Here is a 15,105-nt window from a genome sequence, read left to right on the forward strand (position 1 = left end):
CCAATGGGCCTCTCTTTCCAGTGATGGCCGACTAGGCCATCTTTTGATACATATGCAGCTAGAGTCAAGAGCTCCGGGGTACTGGTTAGTTCATAATGTTGTTCCACCTATAGGGTTGCAGATCCCTTTAGCTCCTTGGGTACTTTCTCTAGCTCCTCCAATGGGAGCCCTGTGATCCATCCATTAGCTGACTGTGAGCATCCACTTCTGTGTTTGCTAGGCCCCGGCATAGTCTCACAAGAGACAGCTACATCTGGGTCCTTTCGATAAAATCTTGCTAGTGTATGCAATGGTGTCAGCGTTTGGATGCTGATTATGGGGTGGATCCCTGGATATGGCAGTCTCTACATGGTCCATCCTTTCATCTCAGCTCCAAACTTTGTCTCTGTAACTCCTTCCAAGGGTGTTTTGTTCCCACTTCTAAGGAGGGGCATAGTGTCCACACTTCACTCTTCATTTTTCTTAAGTTTCATGTGTTTAGGAAATTGTATCTTATATCTTGGGTATCCTAGGTTTTGGGCTAATATCCACTTATCAGTGAGTACATATTGTGTGAGTTCCTTTGTGAATGTGTTACCTCACTCAGGATGATGCCCTCCAGGTCCATCCATTTGGTTAGGAATTTCATAAATTCATTCTTTTTAATAGCTGAGTAGTACTCCATTGTGTAGATGTACCACATTTTCTGTATCCATTCCTCTGTTGAGGGGCATCTGGGTTCTTTCCAGCTTCTGGCTATTATAAATAAGGCTGCTATGAACATAGTGGAGCATGTGTCCTTCTTACCAGTTTGGGGCATCTTCTGGATATATGCCCAGGAGAGGTATTGCTGGATCCTCCGGTAGTACTATGTCCAATTTTCTGAGGAACCGCCAGACTGATTTCCAGAGTGGTTGTATAAGCCTGCAATCCCACCAACAATGGAGGAATGTTCCTCTTTCTCCACATCCACGCCAGCATCTGCTGTCACCTGAATTTTTGATCTTAGCCATTCTGACTGGTGTGAGGTGGAATCTCAGGGTTGTTTTGATTTGCATTTCTCTGAGGATTAAGGATGTTGAACATTTTTTCAGGTGCTTCTCTGCCATTCGGTATTCCTCAGGTGAGAATTCTTTGTTCAGTTCTGAGCCCCATTTTTAATGGGGTTATTTGATTTTCTGAAGTCCACCTTCTTGAGTTCTTTATATATGTTGGATATTAGTCCCCTATCTGATTTAGGATAGGTAAAGATCCTTTCCCAATCTGTTGGTGGTCTCTTTGTCTTATTGACGGTGTCTTTTGCCTTGCAGAAACTTTGGAGTTTCATTAGTTCCCATTTGTCAATTCTCGATCTTACAGCACAAGCCATTGCTGTTCTGTTCAGGAATTTTTCCCCTGTGCCCATATCTTCAAGGCTTTTCCCCACTTTCTCCTCTATAAGTTTCAGTGTCTCTGGTTTTATGTGAAGTTCCTTGATCCACTTAGATTTGACCTTAGTACAAGGAGATAAGTATGGATCGATTCGCATTCTTCTACACAATAACAACCAATTGTGCCAGCACCAATTGTTGAAAATGCTGTCTTTCTTCCACTGGATGGTTTTAGCTCCCTTGTCGAAGATCAAGTGACCATAGGTGTGTGGGTTCATTTATGGGTCTTCAATTCTATTCCATTGGTCTACTTGTCTGTCTCTATACCAGTACCATGCAGTTTTTATCATAATTTCTCTGTAGTAAAGCTTTAGGTCAGGCATGGTGATTCCACCAGAGGTTCTTTTATCCTTGAGAAGACTTTTTGCAATCCTAGGCTTTTTGTTATTCCAGATGAATTTGCAAATTGCTCCTTCTAATTCGTTGAAGAATTGAGTTGGAATTTTGATGGGGATTGCATTGAATCTGTAGATTGCTTTTGGCAAAATAGAGATCTGTATGATAAAAACTTCAAATCTCTGAAGAAAGAAATTAAAGAAGATCTCAGAAGATGGAAAGATCTCCCATGCTCATGGATTGGCAGGATAAACATTGTAAAAATGGCTATCTTGCCAATGATGATCTTTTAACACAAGAATAAGAAATGATAGTCTAGGGGTTTTAGCGATGGCTCAGTCAGTAAAGTGCTTAACACCGGATTTGTGGTCCCCAGTCCCCATGTAAAAAGCCAAGCTTCTGGTGTGTGCCTGTGTCTTAGTCAGAGTTTCTATTCCTGCACAAACATCATGACCAAGAAGCAAGTTGGGGAGGAAAGGGTTTATTTGGCTTACATTTCCATACTGTTGTTCATCACCAAGGAAGTCAGACTGGAACTCAAGCAGGTCAGGAAGCAGGAGCTGATACAGAAGCCATGGAGGGATGTTCTTTTCTGGCTTGCCTCCCCTGGCTTGCTCAGCCTGCTCTCTTATAGAACCAAGATTACCAGCCCAGAGATGGTCCCACCCACAAGGGGCCTTTCCCCCTTGATCACTAATGCCTTACAGTTGGCTCTCATGGAGGCACTTCCCCAACTGAAGCTCCTTTCTCTGTGATAACTCCAGATGTGTCAAGTTGACACAAAACTAGCCAGTACAGCCTGTGATCCCAGAAATGGGACAAAGGGGAGGATTTCTGGGGTTTGCTGGTAAGCCAATCAGCAATCTCCAGGGGTAGTGAGAGACCTGTCTGAAAAAACACAGGGGAGAATTATTGTAGATGAGATCTGATATCACCCGCTGAACTTGACATCTGCATGTCTACCCCAACATACAAAGTTGCACAAACGTATATCTCTAATAGAAGTAAAATAAATAGGAGTCTGGGGTGGCTTACATCTATTTCCATCACACAGCTGAAAAAAAAAGAAATGGTATATGAAAGAAAAGTTGTGATCCTATAGGTAGGTTGGCCAGTGTGATGGGTTGAGTAATGTCCTTCAAATATTCATGTTCACTCCAGCTTCATCTGTGACTTCTTTGAGAGAAGACTTTGTATATATTCAATTGAAACACATAAGAGAACACTGACTTGATTTGAATCTGAAGTCTTTCCAAAAATAAGTAGAGAGTCTACACATATTAATTTAGAGATATGAGAGGAGAGGAGACTAGCTTTTATAGGAGATAATTCAGTGTTGTGTGAAATATTTACCCTGCAATACCCCAATACTCCAATGAAGAATTTACAAGGAACTAATTACTCTTGATTCCCACTTGAGTAAATTCATTGATTTTGTCATTAATGATGGCAGTCATGTATTCACTCAAAAATCTTTCTTGAGCTTTCACCATGTGCCAAGCAGCCTTCTAAACAACAACAGACACAGGTGTAGTTGGACATGATGGTTCATGCCAGTAATTTCAGCCCGTGGGACGTAGAGGTGGAATGATTAGGAGTTGAAGGCTAGCCTTGATTACATAGTGAGTTCAAGGCCAGCCTGGATTTTGTGATCTTCTGTAATGTAAGATAAAATAAAACAATTATGAAAAAAGACAAAACAAAACAAAAACAACAAACAAACAAACAAACAAGACAAGTCTTCCTGGAACTTGCATTCTCCTGAATGAAAAATAAAAATCATTAAACAAGAAAAATTTAAGTAGTAGGGAAAAAATGCAGTGAACGAGTCAACTGGGGATCAATACACTGGGTAGGGTCAAGTGAGTCTGTTTTACATGGAAGGGTCTGGAAGTGCTTCTTGGTTAAGGCATTGTCGAGCAAAGATCACATCATCAGAAATAAAATATATGACTGAGAACTGCGAAGACAAAGACATTTTAAGAGACTTTTCATAATCGTCACCTGAAACAAATTGAAGGCCATCTGCATAAGCCACATCCAGTGATCACACCCATGCGTGTTTCTATTTGGCCTGAGTTTTGATGGCCGCAAGAATGAGGTATGCATGCATGGTCCAGACAATGTGGATGCGTAGGACAGGTGGATGCACTGTAACTCACCAGCACATTATTGGTACAGACACAAGATTTTGCCCCAGTACACATGCTCGCATCCAATTAAGCAGCCTGGCTCCTCTGCCATTATGTCATCAGCCTGCGCACATTAAAAACAGCAGAAGAAATGTTCCCAAATTACTTGGCACTTTAGCTGCAAATTAATGCTAATTTTAAGCTGAAGCTCTGTGCTGGAAAAGGCTCACGTTATCTCTAGCAGTCAGAATTAAGACAGGCAGTGTTTACCAAGGTAAAAGAAAGTGGAGAGTAGGCTTTACCCAGGGAATTGAGTTAGCATAAGGATCCAATCTAGATAATTTACATGAAAAGCCCAATTTCTCAACTTAGTCTTTTCTCTTATTTTTGTAAACACAACAAGCAGTCTGCAGTTACATACCCTGCAAATCATCCAGGATGGTTTCAGCACGCTATATAATAATTGTATTTTTAAAAAGAGACTGGTAGAAATAGAAGTAAACTTTTATGTATTCCTTTACATATCATGGCACATTTTAAAAAAATCAACTAAATAATGAGATAACTTTTGGATTTCATCTTTATAGCTGATGGCTCATGTTTGTAGATTTAGTGGTCAATGGCACAGTATAGTGGTATAATGATGGGAAACTTCGTTTTCTCATGTCTACACGTACTCATTCTTTCCATAAACAGGAGCCAGTGTCAGCATCACCCTGCAAGCATGCTAAAATCCTAACAAATACTCAACTTATATATGCCTTAATATATTCCTTAAAGTAGATGCTTTGTTCAAAGCTTTAAGTTACAGGGAATTGATACATCTTAAACACCCACTTTCTTGGTAGAGAGTGTATTGCCTGGACACGCGTACTGATAGTGTGAACACTATTAAAACCTACCATTTGTATATTAACTCTCAGGCCTCCTTTTATTCCGTTTAATTTATAAGACAGGAAACCATCTATGTTTTCTCATGTTTACACATACCATTGAGGATTTATCAAGGAGTTTTACAAAGTGTGGAGAAGAGGAAAATAGTCTTTTCCAATTTCCACAGTAAGGAAGGAGTAGCAAATCTCAATGTATGTCTCCCTAACTCTTCTCAATGTATGTCTCCCTAACTCCTCCTAGCTTCCCTGTGTCCTTCTCTCTGCTTATGTGGTTTGGAAAAGAATCTCAGAAACTATATAACTGCTATATAAACTTGGTCTTTTTTATGTTTAAGAGATGACTATTCAATTATTTTTCAGGTAACATAACCCTCCCCCCACACATAATCTCTATGATGTTGAGATGGGAGATAGAAACAAAATAAAATGTCTTACAACACATTATTTCCTGGGTTTCGTAGATTGTAAGGGGGAAAAATTTAGAGAATTTAGCCTCCAGTATTAGACATCAAATTTTAATTAAAATCTCACTGATAAAGAAATCAGTGTATCGTGTTCAAGGCTTCTTCTCTTCAGGGACTGGAGTTTCACTGTTGATAAATCACTTTGTAGGCAATCTATTGCTGATAATTAAAGTTAACTATGGTTACAGAAACAGTGATAAGAATTGTTAATACTTCTATATTAAATCCTTGCGTTGAATGTAAATGTTATTTTGAAAAGTCTAACTCTTTCTAGGAATGTATATATCCTGAAGTATTCGTGACTCCATTCCTTCCAAGATGAAACAACACAGTTACATTACAGCTGTATAATTCTGTAGCATACAGAATTATATTTATAATCTATAGATTGTATCTCTATAGTTATATCTATAATTTACAGAGTTATATCACTATTCTATGGATTGTCTTTCATAACCATGAAAACCTCAATAAGTAGTTTATGAAGACAAAACAACTTTTTCTATAGTCATTTGACTGGTGGCTTGAAGACACATACCATACGCAATGAGTAGTATTTATTTCAGGTTCAATAGCATATAAGTACCATAGACACAAATAGAGTTTAGGAGTGGACAGATAGCTTACTGGTTAAAAATACTTTCTGTTCTTCCACAGGATCAGTTCCTAGCACCCGTGGCTGGTGGTTCACACACCTGTAACCACAGGCCCAGGCTTTCAATACCCTTTCCTCCCCTGTTTGTGCACAGTGTACATATGGGACATTCAATCCAGATACTCTTATAAATAAAATCAAACCTGTGGGGCTTATTTGCTCTCCAGAACATTACTTTTCTTAGCTGGTTTACGTGTGATACTGAATAAATGTCTTCATGCTGGGCATGAAAATTCACAAATGTAGAAGAAAAGGCAGGCATGACCCAGCAGGCAGCCTACCTGGACTTCTAAATAGGAAGCCCAGCACACTGTTCTCTTGAAGTCAGAAGACTGAATTCTAAAGTAGCATGCATAGAGTCCACACTCATCTCTGGAGTGGCTTATCTTTGTGCCCTTTGCCGACTTGACTCCCTGGCGTCGTCGTCTTGTCCAGCAATGTCTCCGTAACAACGGCACACAAAAAAATCACTTCTTGTATAAGAACTATGAGATCTATTGTCAAATTTTTCAAGTGGATTCTTGCTAGCACATTCCTTTGTCATAGATGTCTTTTTAAAATAGCTACTTAAAATGAATACAAATTCCAGACACTACACATAGACACATAGTAGTGAGAACAGTCATGCGCAGTCATTAACTTTTCTGTGATTCTCACTGACCACTACAGCAGTATTTAATTGAATTTCTATTTCACATTGCAGACTCAAAACTTGTACCACATATCTTATCCTTTTACTTTCACTGAGATATTCCTGTCATTGCCAATCTCAACATGTATTTGGGGTTGGGGGCAGGGAGTGCTATCACTGTGTTGGGTCTTAGATGTTTTAAAATTTCTTGGGTCATATTTCAGAAAACTAATACTTTGCTATGCAGTTATCATGTGTGCAATTTAGTGTCTAGAGTATGATACCAGAACCTCTAATCAATGTATAATCAGTATAAAATAACCCATACTACTTTCAATATCTTTTCTCACTTTTGTGAGTTTTTAGCTATAATGTAAGCCATATATACAAGACTATATCCCAGTGGAGTCTATGCTCTGAGTACAATGCCATTTTAACTTTTTTTCCAATAAATAACCAAAATAGCTCCCAGTCCCCCACCCCCGGTCTTTCTTTGGACTTGAGTTTAAGCAAAAGGTTGTGTTTTATTTTACATTTTGCAAAAAAGGTGCAGCAACATGGCCAGCTTGCGACTGAACATAAATCATCCTTAATCCTTGATTTTGATAAGCAAGGCACACATTTCTAATTAATGACAGCCTTTAAATTAATATTAGAAGCTGTTGACATTTCTTGTTATACATATCTTCTGACAGAGCAGAAACTATGTCAAGGAACATTCAGAGCACCTGGGAGAAGGCTGAGTTAAATTCTAAAAATAGTTGTAGGTCAACCACTTGGGGTCATGAAATACAATATTGAATTTAAGAGGCTAAAGGGATTATGAACACTGCTGTTTCGATTTATACATGCCTGAACCCAGACCCTTTAAAGTAGATAACTGGCCCCCCAGGTCACAGAGTGATAAGCTATCTAATTTAATGTCCCTATATAGTTTTGTATCTTAAAAAATACTGAAATCTAACATCTTGGTGCTCAGAAAATATTAAGCCACAAATTTGTTCATAATTTTTGAAGTAATATTAATTGAAAACAACCACTTTCTCCATGTTCTTATATATGCTCTCTGTTCTGTCCTTAAATTTTATTTTAATTTATTGGAAAATAATAACAATGATGTAAATGACCTGTTATTGTACATCTATCATGTGCTACATACTTTACCTACATTCTTTGTATTCTTAATAACTAAACTGTAAGGTGGACATATTTGTTCATTAACAGCCAAACATAAGCTATAATAAAATCAGAAGGATCTGAAATAGGAAGACTGTCAGAATAACTAAATCCTCAAAAGTCCAGAGCAAATACAAAATGCCAATATAAAACTGTCAATCATGCTACCCCATAAGTCCCAAGGCGATTTAAGTGCTTTAAATGTGATCATTTAAAGATAGAGATGCTTTGCTTGGGTGGTGAATGAGATGAGTCCACATTATGTGGAACACTCAGAGAACTAACATCAAACACACATTTTAAAGTAGTCATATGATTAATATAAGTAGTGGCATGGATGAAGAGAAATCATGGAGGTGGTTTGTAGTTTGTTTTATCTTTTCTAAATCAGAGATCTTGGAATAAATTGGATATTTCACAGTTTGTTCTTAAGGTAGTATGAATCCAACAAATGTTAAGACACAGAAACTGATGAATGCTATTAAATGTGAGCTCCATTTTGAAAACTGTGGGTTTTATTAAATAGGGAAGAGGTATAACACGCTGATGTCCTCCGTAGATTGCAGAACAGATAACTAAAGTTTATAGTTCCGTTGTTTGTATGTGCCAGGATTCCAGCTGTGTTTTAGGACACACTAGATATACATGCATTGACATGGCAATGAGCAAATCTGGGGATGGAGCCAAGCATCTATTTCTGATTCAGGTAACTGGGAAACCAATGCACTCTTGGGAGAAAACAAAGCAAAACAAAAAACAAAATCCAATAACAGAAACAAACCAACCTACCCACAGTGGGCCTGGCAGGGTTCTTGAGTTGAGAAGATAAATTTTGTGGTCACAACTTTCTTTTTCAACACTGGCTGTAACTTCATGAGATGTTTCTCAAGAATGTAGTAAATTCTCTTCTATTTGCTCTCTCCATACCAAAATACACTCCCCCCCCCTCTCTCAGAAGCATTTTAATTACTTCCTTCTGGCACTGAAGGGATTTGCAACTCCATAGGAAGAACAACAATATCAACCTACCAGACCCCCTCAGAGCTCCTAGGGACTAAAACACCAACCAAAGAGTGCACATGGATCGACCCATGGCTCCAGCTGCATATGAAGCAGAGGATGGCCTTGTCAGGCATCAATGGAAGAAGAGGCCCTTGGTCCTGTGAAGGATGGATGTCCTAGTGTAGGGGAATGCCAGGGAGGGGAGGCAGGAATGGATAGGAGGGTGGGTGAGCACCCTCATAGAAGCAGGGGTAGGGGGTATGGGATGGGGGGTTTCCAAAGGGGAAACCAGAGAAAGGAGATAACATTTGAAATGTAAAAAATGAAAATATCCAAAAATAAATGAGTAAGATTATCCATCTTACCTTCCCCCAAAACTCTCTCTCTCTCTAGTCTATTATCTATCTAATCTACCATGTATCTAGAGGTAGGTGCATATAGTAAAATGACATAGTTATTATGTATAACAAATGTCATATCATATATTTACATTGTCAAGGGGCAATGTGGTAAAAGGGGGATGCAGGAAGGCACACAAGACTTAGTCAAATTAAGTAATCTAGGACAGGAACAAGCGTGTGCTTGCTCTTGGGTCCAGACTGGGTACTTTACTTTCCATCAAAATGTGAAGTGCAAACTCCAGACATGATTATCTGATCTCTCTAATGAGTTACTACAGCTCCAGCATTTACAAACTGTGACTAATTCACATATTTCTCTGTAAGGAGGCCATTTGAAGGGATGTGCAAATCTTACTGTTAACAATTTTTAGCAGTCATGTGTAATCACAATACATTATGTAACAGATGTGCCCACTAAATCTAATTTGAGGGAAGAGTGAAGATTCATTGAATTCAGAAGAGCATTATGACTAAACGAGAGATTCTATGAAGCTTTCCAAAGTTCTTTAAGATTTATTCACTTGGGTTTTTTTTTCATATCACTTTATTTTATGTGTATGAGTTTTTTGCTTTTATTTGTGTCTGGTGCTGATGGAGGACAGAGAGGACATTGCATCCACCGGAACTGTGATGGTGACTCATCACCATGTGGATGCTCAGACCCCCCACCCAGGTCTTCTGCAAGAGCAACAAGTATTTAACCCCTGAGCCATCTCTCTAGCCTCTTTATATAATATCTACATCTATAGATAGATATCTTTAGATATCTAAATAGGTAGGTACAGATATATATCACAAGACATATACACATATACCTTGTAGGAAAGAAAAACTACTATAATATTTGCCTGTGTTTCATTGGTGGTGGTGCTTAGCGGTGGCTGGTACAGCTTTACCTTTCATGTGCCCAGTTTTCTTTTCCTTTTATTTCCTTCTTTATTTACTTATTTTTAAATTTATCGTCATCATTATTGTTATTACTATTAGTAGTAGTATTTTGCTATCACTCACATTTTGGCAAGAAATATGGCCAGGAAATCCAACTTCAAAGGTAAAAATAAAAACTAGAGAGAAAACGAATTTATCTATTTTTGAATATTGAGGCAATGTTTCCAGTCGTTTCTAAGTTTTGTTATAGACTTTCTGGCATGCTGATGTTGGGACAAAACAGCTCTACTTAAAAGGGAGGATTTTTGGTGAGTTATGGTGAAGGAAGCCAGTATCTTCCTGAAGTCATGGGAAACATGTAGCAAAAGCAGTCCTTTTCACAAGAGAAACTGCCTTAACCACACTATGCCCCTAGGGAAGGGCCATTCCTCTGGAAGCATAAAAACAAGAGCAGAACAATTTGTTTTCCTCTAGGAATAACACAGCAGGACTTGGGGGCAGAAGAGGCCTTCACCCAGAGTCTACAGTACATTAGGAATCTCTATACAGGCAGCTTTAAGAAGAACTGATCTACAAAATAATTAGAAGATGCTATGGAGAAGCTGTGAGTAGCAGCCAGAGAACCCAGTGAGACAAGGACACTTGTTGGAGATTAATGAGGACAACTGTCTATCATTTTGTACTTTATGTTCCCAGTTTGCTCAACTTTACACACACACTGCATAGGGTGGAGTCTACATTAACAACCATGCCATTCGCACTGGGCAGTCCCAGAATCATTCATTTGGTCACTGCCTCAGAAGCAGAATATTCCTGCCTAAGGGACATGCTATGTTTGGATGTGAAATGCCTGCCAATAGGTTACTCATCCTGAAAGCTTGTACTGGGGCTGGCAGAATTGTTTGGGAGGGATTTGGAACCTAGGAGGAAGTGGGCCTTGCAGGAGGGCCTTGAGGCTGTAGAGCTCTACTCTACTTACAGCTTGTGTTCTGTTTCCTGGGTCTTCCCAGCTTTATCCTCCGGAATTGTGAGTAGAATAACCTCCTTCTCCCTTAAGTTGCTTTTGTGTGTTTTGTCACAGCAACAGGAAAAGTAGCCAAGACAGGATGAGTTCAGTGTAGTGATCTGCTCGCCAAGGAAGCAGACTTCCTAGGAACATTCTGCCTGGAACGATGCCATCTGATACGAACAGCAGGTAAAGGATCCTTATCTGAGTGGATGAAACGATATAAAGAACCCTTCCACTTTAAGACTTGACTTGTCTGCCTTTGCAGAAAGCCTGTTAGCTTCCTTGTTGTTATATCCCATCTAGAATAGTCACTGTTTCAGGATTAGCTTGTTAACCAAAAGAAGTGATAACATTTCGATGGAGATTCCGGGAAGGAAAAAAACTCATCATCAAATTATACCACATTGGCATCTGCATATGTGGTTTTTGTTAGGAAACATGCTTTGATTCCATTTCACTCTCTGCTTCTTTGACCAATGGCAAGTTGCTGTGTGTCTGTTCATACACATTTGCCATGATATTTATCACATCTTTCACACTAATAATTTCATTTGCAGCTAAAAAGAATAATTTACAATATTGTTAAACCTCTCCCTACAGTGGAAAATGATTTAATACGTAAGACCATAGTACCTATTTCATGCTTAATTTATAATGAATCAGCATATAAAAGTTTCTGAGTGCTTGAAGCACAAAGAAATAAAATATCAGAATGTTCTAAAAGAAATCAAAGAGCCAATGAAAGTTTAAGTACCATTGCTGAAATTAATTTTAACTATAAACTACTTCACTGCTTTCTGTATTACAATAAGAATCTTAGAGTGAATCCCATGTGTAGGTCTTTTAGTTCAACCAAATCCATCGTCTTTCTCCAATTAACTCAGATGTAGTAGCTGAAAGGTCCCTCTGGTCTTTTTGTAGTTAATGCAGTTCTACCTTCTTGTTTCATACTCAAAAGATTCAATCTGTCATTCGAGAAAATACTTCTAAAATACATTATGTGGCTAATTTTGTACCTGTTAAAAGAGAAATTTAAGTTTTTCCAAGTTGAAAATTTGGAATTTTTTAGAGAATTTGGAAGAAAACAAGGGAAAAAAGCAAACTCTTCCATACTCACCTTCCTCTCCCCCCCCATAGCCTAAAGTGAGGAGAGAATTAAATTTTATTGACACTGAAAAATAAGTCCTTGTAACCCTGATCACAGGGGGACATTCCCCATCCAGGGCCCTTGTTAGGTAGTCATCTCCAAAACCTGCCTTTATCTGAGAAGGCTGAGGTAAGAGAAGTTTGGCTGCTTCTCACAGTTGGTTACCAAAACAGCTCAGGACTAGAACACAAATGTCTATCACCTGCTAACAGGGGCTCTTGTTATTCAGGGCTTAGCTTTGTGTAGCCTATGGATTAGGCAGGATAACTTTTAAAACATGTTTTCTTTTCAAAAGACTCCGAACATGAGAAGAAATTTGAAATGTGGACTTCTGAATCAAATGCTCAGCAGGTAGAACTGGCTCTATGGTTTCTCTATGGATACTGACAGGAAAAGTGTAAGCACCCAGGGTTAGATCTGAAAGTCACCACACAGAAGGAGCACGAGGAGAAAGCAGGAATCTCTTGATGAAAGGAGAGCAAGGTCCGTGGTAGGAAAGCCACCACAGGCACGAGATGGTGCCAGTTCCACAGGGGTGGACCCATTTCATGAGAGAGATCACAGGCATGAGCCATGTCCAAGGACTACCAACAAGTACCTCAAGGTGCAAAAGGGATCTCGTGTGTGGAGGATAGGATAGGAAATGGAAAAGGACAAGGAGAAAGACATTTGTTCTAAAGTCAGCGATAAAACCTACTGCAATGTAACCAGGAAAATCCTTTATACCCCTAGGAGTATACAGTGAGTCTCACATACCATAAATCTGAGAGCCACTCAGCTATATGAAAAGATGAGAACAAAACATTTATCAATTTGAGTCAAACAAAAAATTATCTTGTTTGTCTTTAAGATTTACTCAGTTTGTTCTAATCTTAACCTTCTATGGCTTTAAAATATGGCAATAGATTTGTTGGCCGTTGAAGAAATTCAGGGTGATGGTAGTGATATATCTTCCTTTGTATTGAAAACTTTAATTTTGAATCCAATATACTGCATACAGTCTTGCGTAAATATGTCAAGACTTCCTCAGAGACAAATGCATTAGAGCTTTGTGGGAATTTTTAAAGGTGTTGTCTTCAAGGAACCAGCAGAGGAGAAATAAATCACAGAAAGTCAAAAGATGGCTGAAAAAACATGGACACTAGATGGAGTTTCTGGTCTCTCAGCAAACAATGGGCGATCTTTTGTCTTCATCACAAAGTCATGGATCCTGACATAATCCTAAGTAGTATAATTAGGCAAATTGTGCATTTGTTCATGATAGGCAGATGAAAAAACACAAAAACAAAACAACAAAAGGAGACTGGTAAATAATAATAAATGTGCATTCATTAGTGTGTACAAGCATGCACAGAATATATGGCTATAATGACTTGGCTTGAATGACTTGGCTTGTGATAAAAATGATAAAAAATAGAAACATAAGAGAAAAGCACATTTCATGAGTAAAACATTTAATTTCTCACAAAATATTATAGTAACTGATATAATAAATAATTGATTTGGATGAATTTTAATAATTTAATAAAAATTATCTGTATTGTCCCAACAACTGAAGAAATAATATCAAGCATGATAGACCAAATCCCATGCTAAGACATTTCCAAAAGTGGAATTCCCAAGTGGTCATTTCCCCAACTGGAAACCAGAAATCAGTTCAACACCTGGGAACCAATACTCTAAAAGGGAAATTTTTCCTAAAACTCTGCTGCTTATCTTAAGAAACAAACATGTGATTATTTTGTGGACTATTCATGTGATGGAACACAGCTAACTTCTCAATGCTTCAAGGGGTTGAACCACCGGGCTGACCTTCCACTTCCACTTTAGTTCTGTGTACTTCTGAATGAGGGAACATGAAAGACACAGCAGGGCTGTGACTCGGTTCAGCTGTATGCCATCACTACATCATCAGCTACAACAGGCAGACAGGGGAACCTTATTATTTTCCTTCTGCTTCTTGCTCTCTCATATTCTCTTTGAACCATCCCTAATAAGTCCTCACCCCACATGCCCACATGCTATTGCTTCCTTTCCTGAATTCCACCACTATTCAGTCTCAATCTGCGTTGACTTGAATCTCTCTCCCCCCCCCCCCGTGTGTGTGTGTGTGTGTGTGTGTGTGTGTGTGTGTTTAAGTAAGGGCATGTGTTGTATGGTGTGTACAGAGTGGTCAGAGGACAGCCTCAGGCTACAGTCCCTGTCTTTCATGTTATTTGAATCAGGGTCTCTTGTTAATTTCTGTGTTCCCTAGGCTAGTTGGCCTGTGAGCTTCAAAAGCATTCTTGTCTCTGCTTTTCATATGGCTGCTGTGTTTCTAGGATTTACACAAGATGTACACACTACTGTGAACAGCTTTGTCTGGATTCTGGGGATCCACACTTGGACATCAGGTACTTCTCTCAGAGCATCTCTGGAGCCTTGAATTGACTCTTTATGTTATCTTGCTTCCCATTAGATGTGGGTTTTACTTTTTCTTTGTACTTGCCCACATATCATACAGGGCAGGATCTAGAAATAACTATTGTTTGCTGAGTGCTTTCTTATGTGCACATCACCTGTATTAGCCCCCTTCACCTTTATAACATTCAAACTATGTGTGTATCAATATTCTGTCACTTTGCACATGGGAAGTGATGCTTGGTTGCATGCCTAGATCTAGTGTAACAGATGTTAGAATATAGAGCTTTTGCCTAGTCAATGCACAGATGAGATTTTTTTTTCCTATTTTGACCTTGTGTTAGGAGAGATTGTGAATGTGCTAGCAAACAAAATGGAGAAATCAGTTTTCCTTTATTTTGTTTGAACATTGTGGCATAAAGAAACTACGTCATAATGGAATGTGTCTGAATTTTATCTGAGGCAGCCACCTAAGTGATTAAATTCAGCATTTTATTTCTGATTTTTTCACAATATGCTTAAATACATCATTTAATGTCTTCAGTTTTTTTGCAATCGAATA

This window comes from Mus musculus, chromosome 14 (genome assembly GCF_000001635.26).
Source record: "Mus musculus strain C57BL/6J chromosome 14, GRCm38.p6 C57BL/6J".
Taxonomy (NCBI): domain Eukaryota; kingdom Metazoa; phylum Chordata; class Mammalia; order Rodentia; family Muridae; genus Mus; species Mus musculus.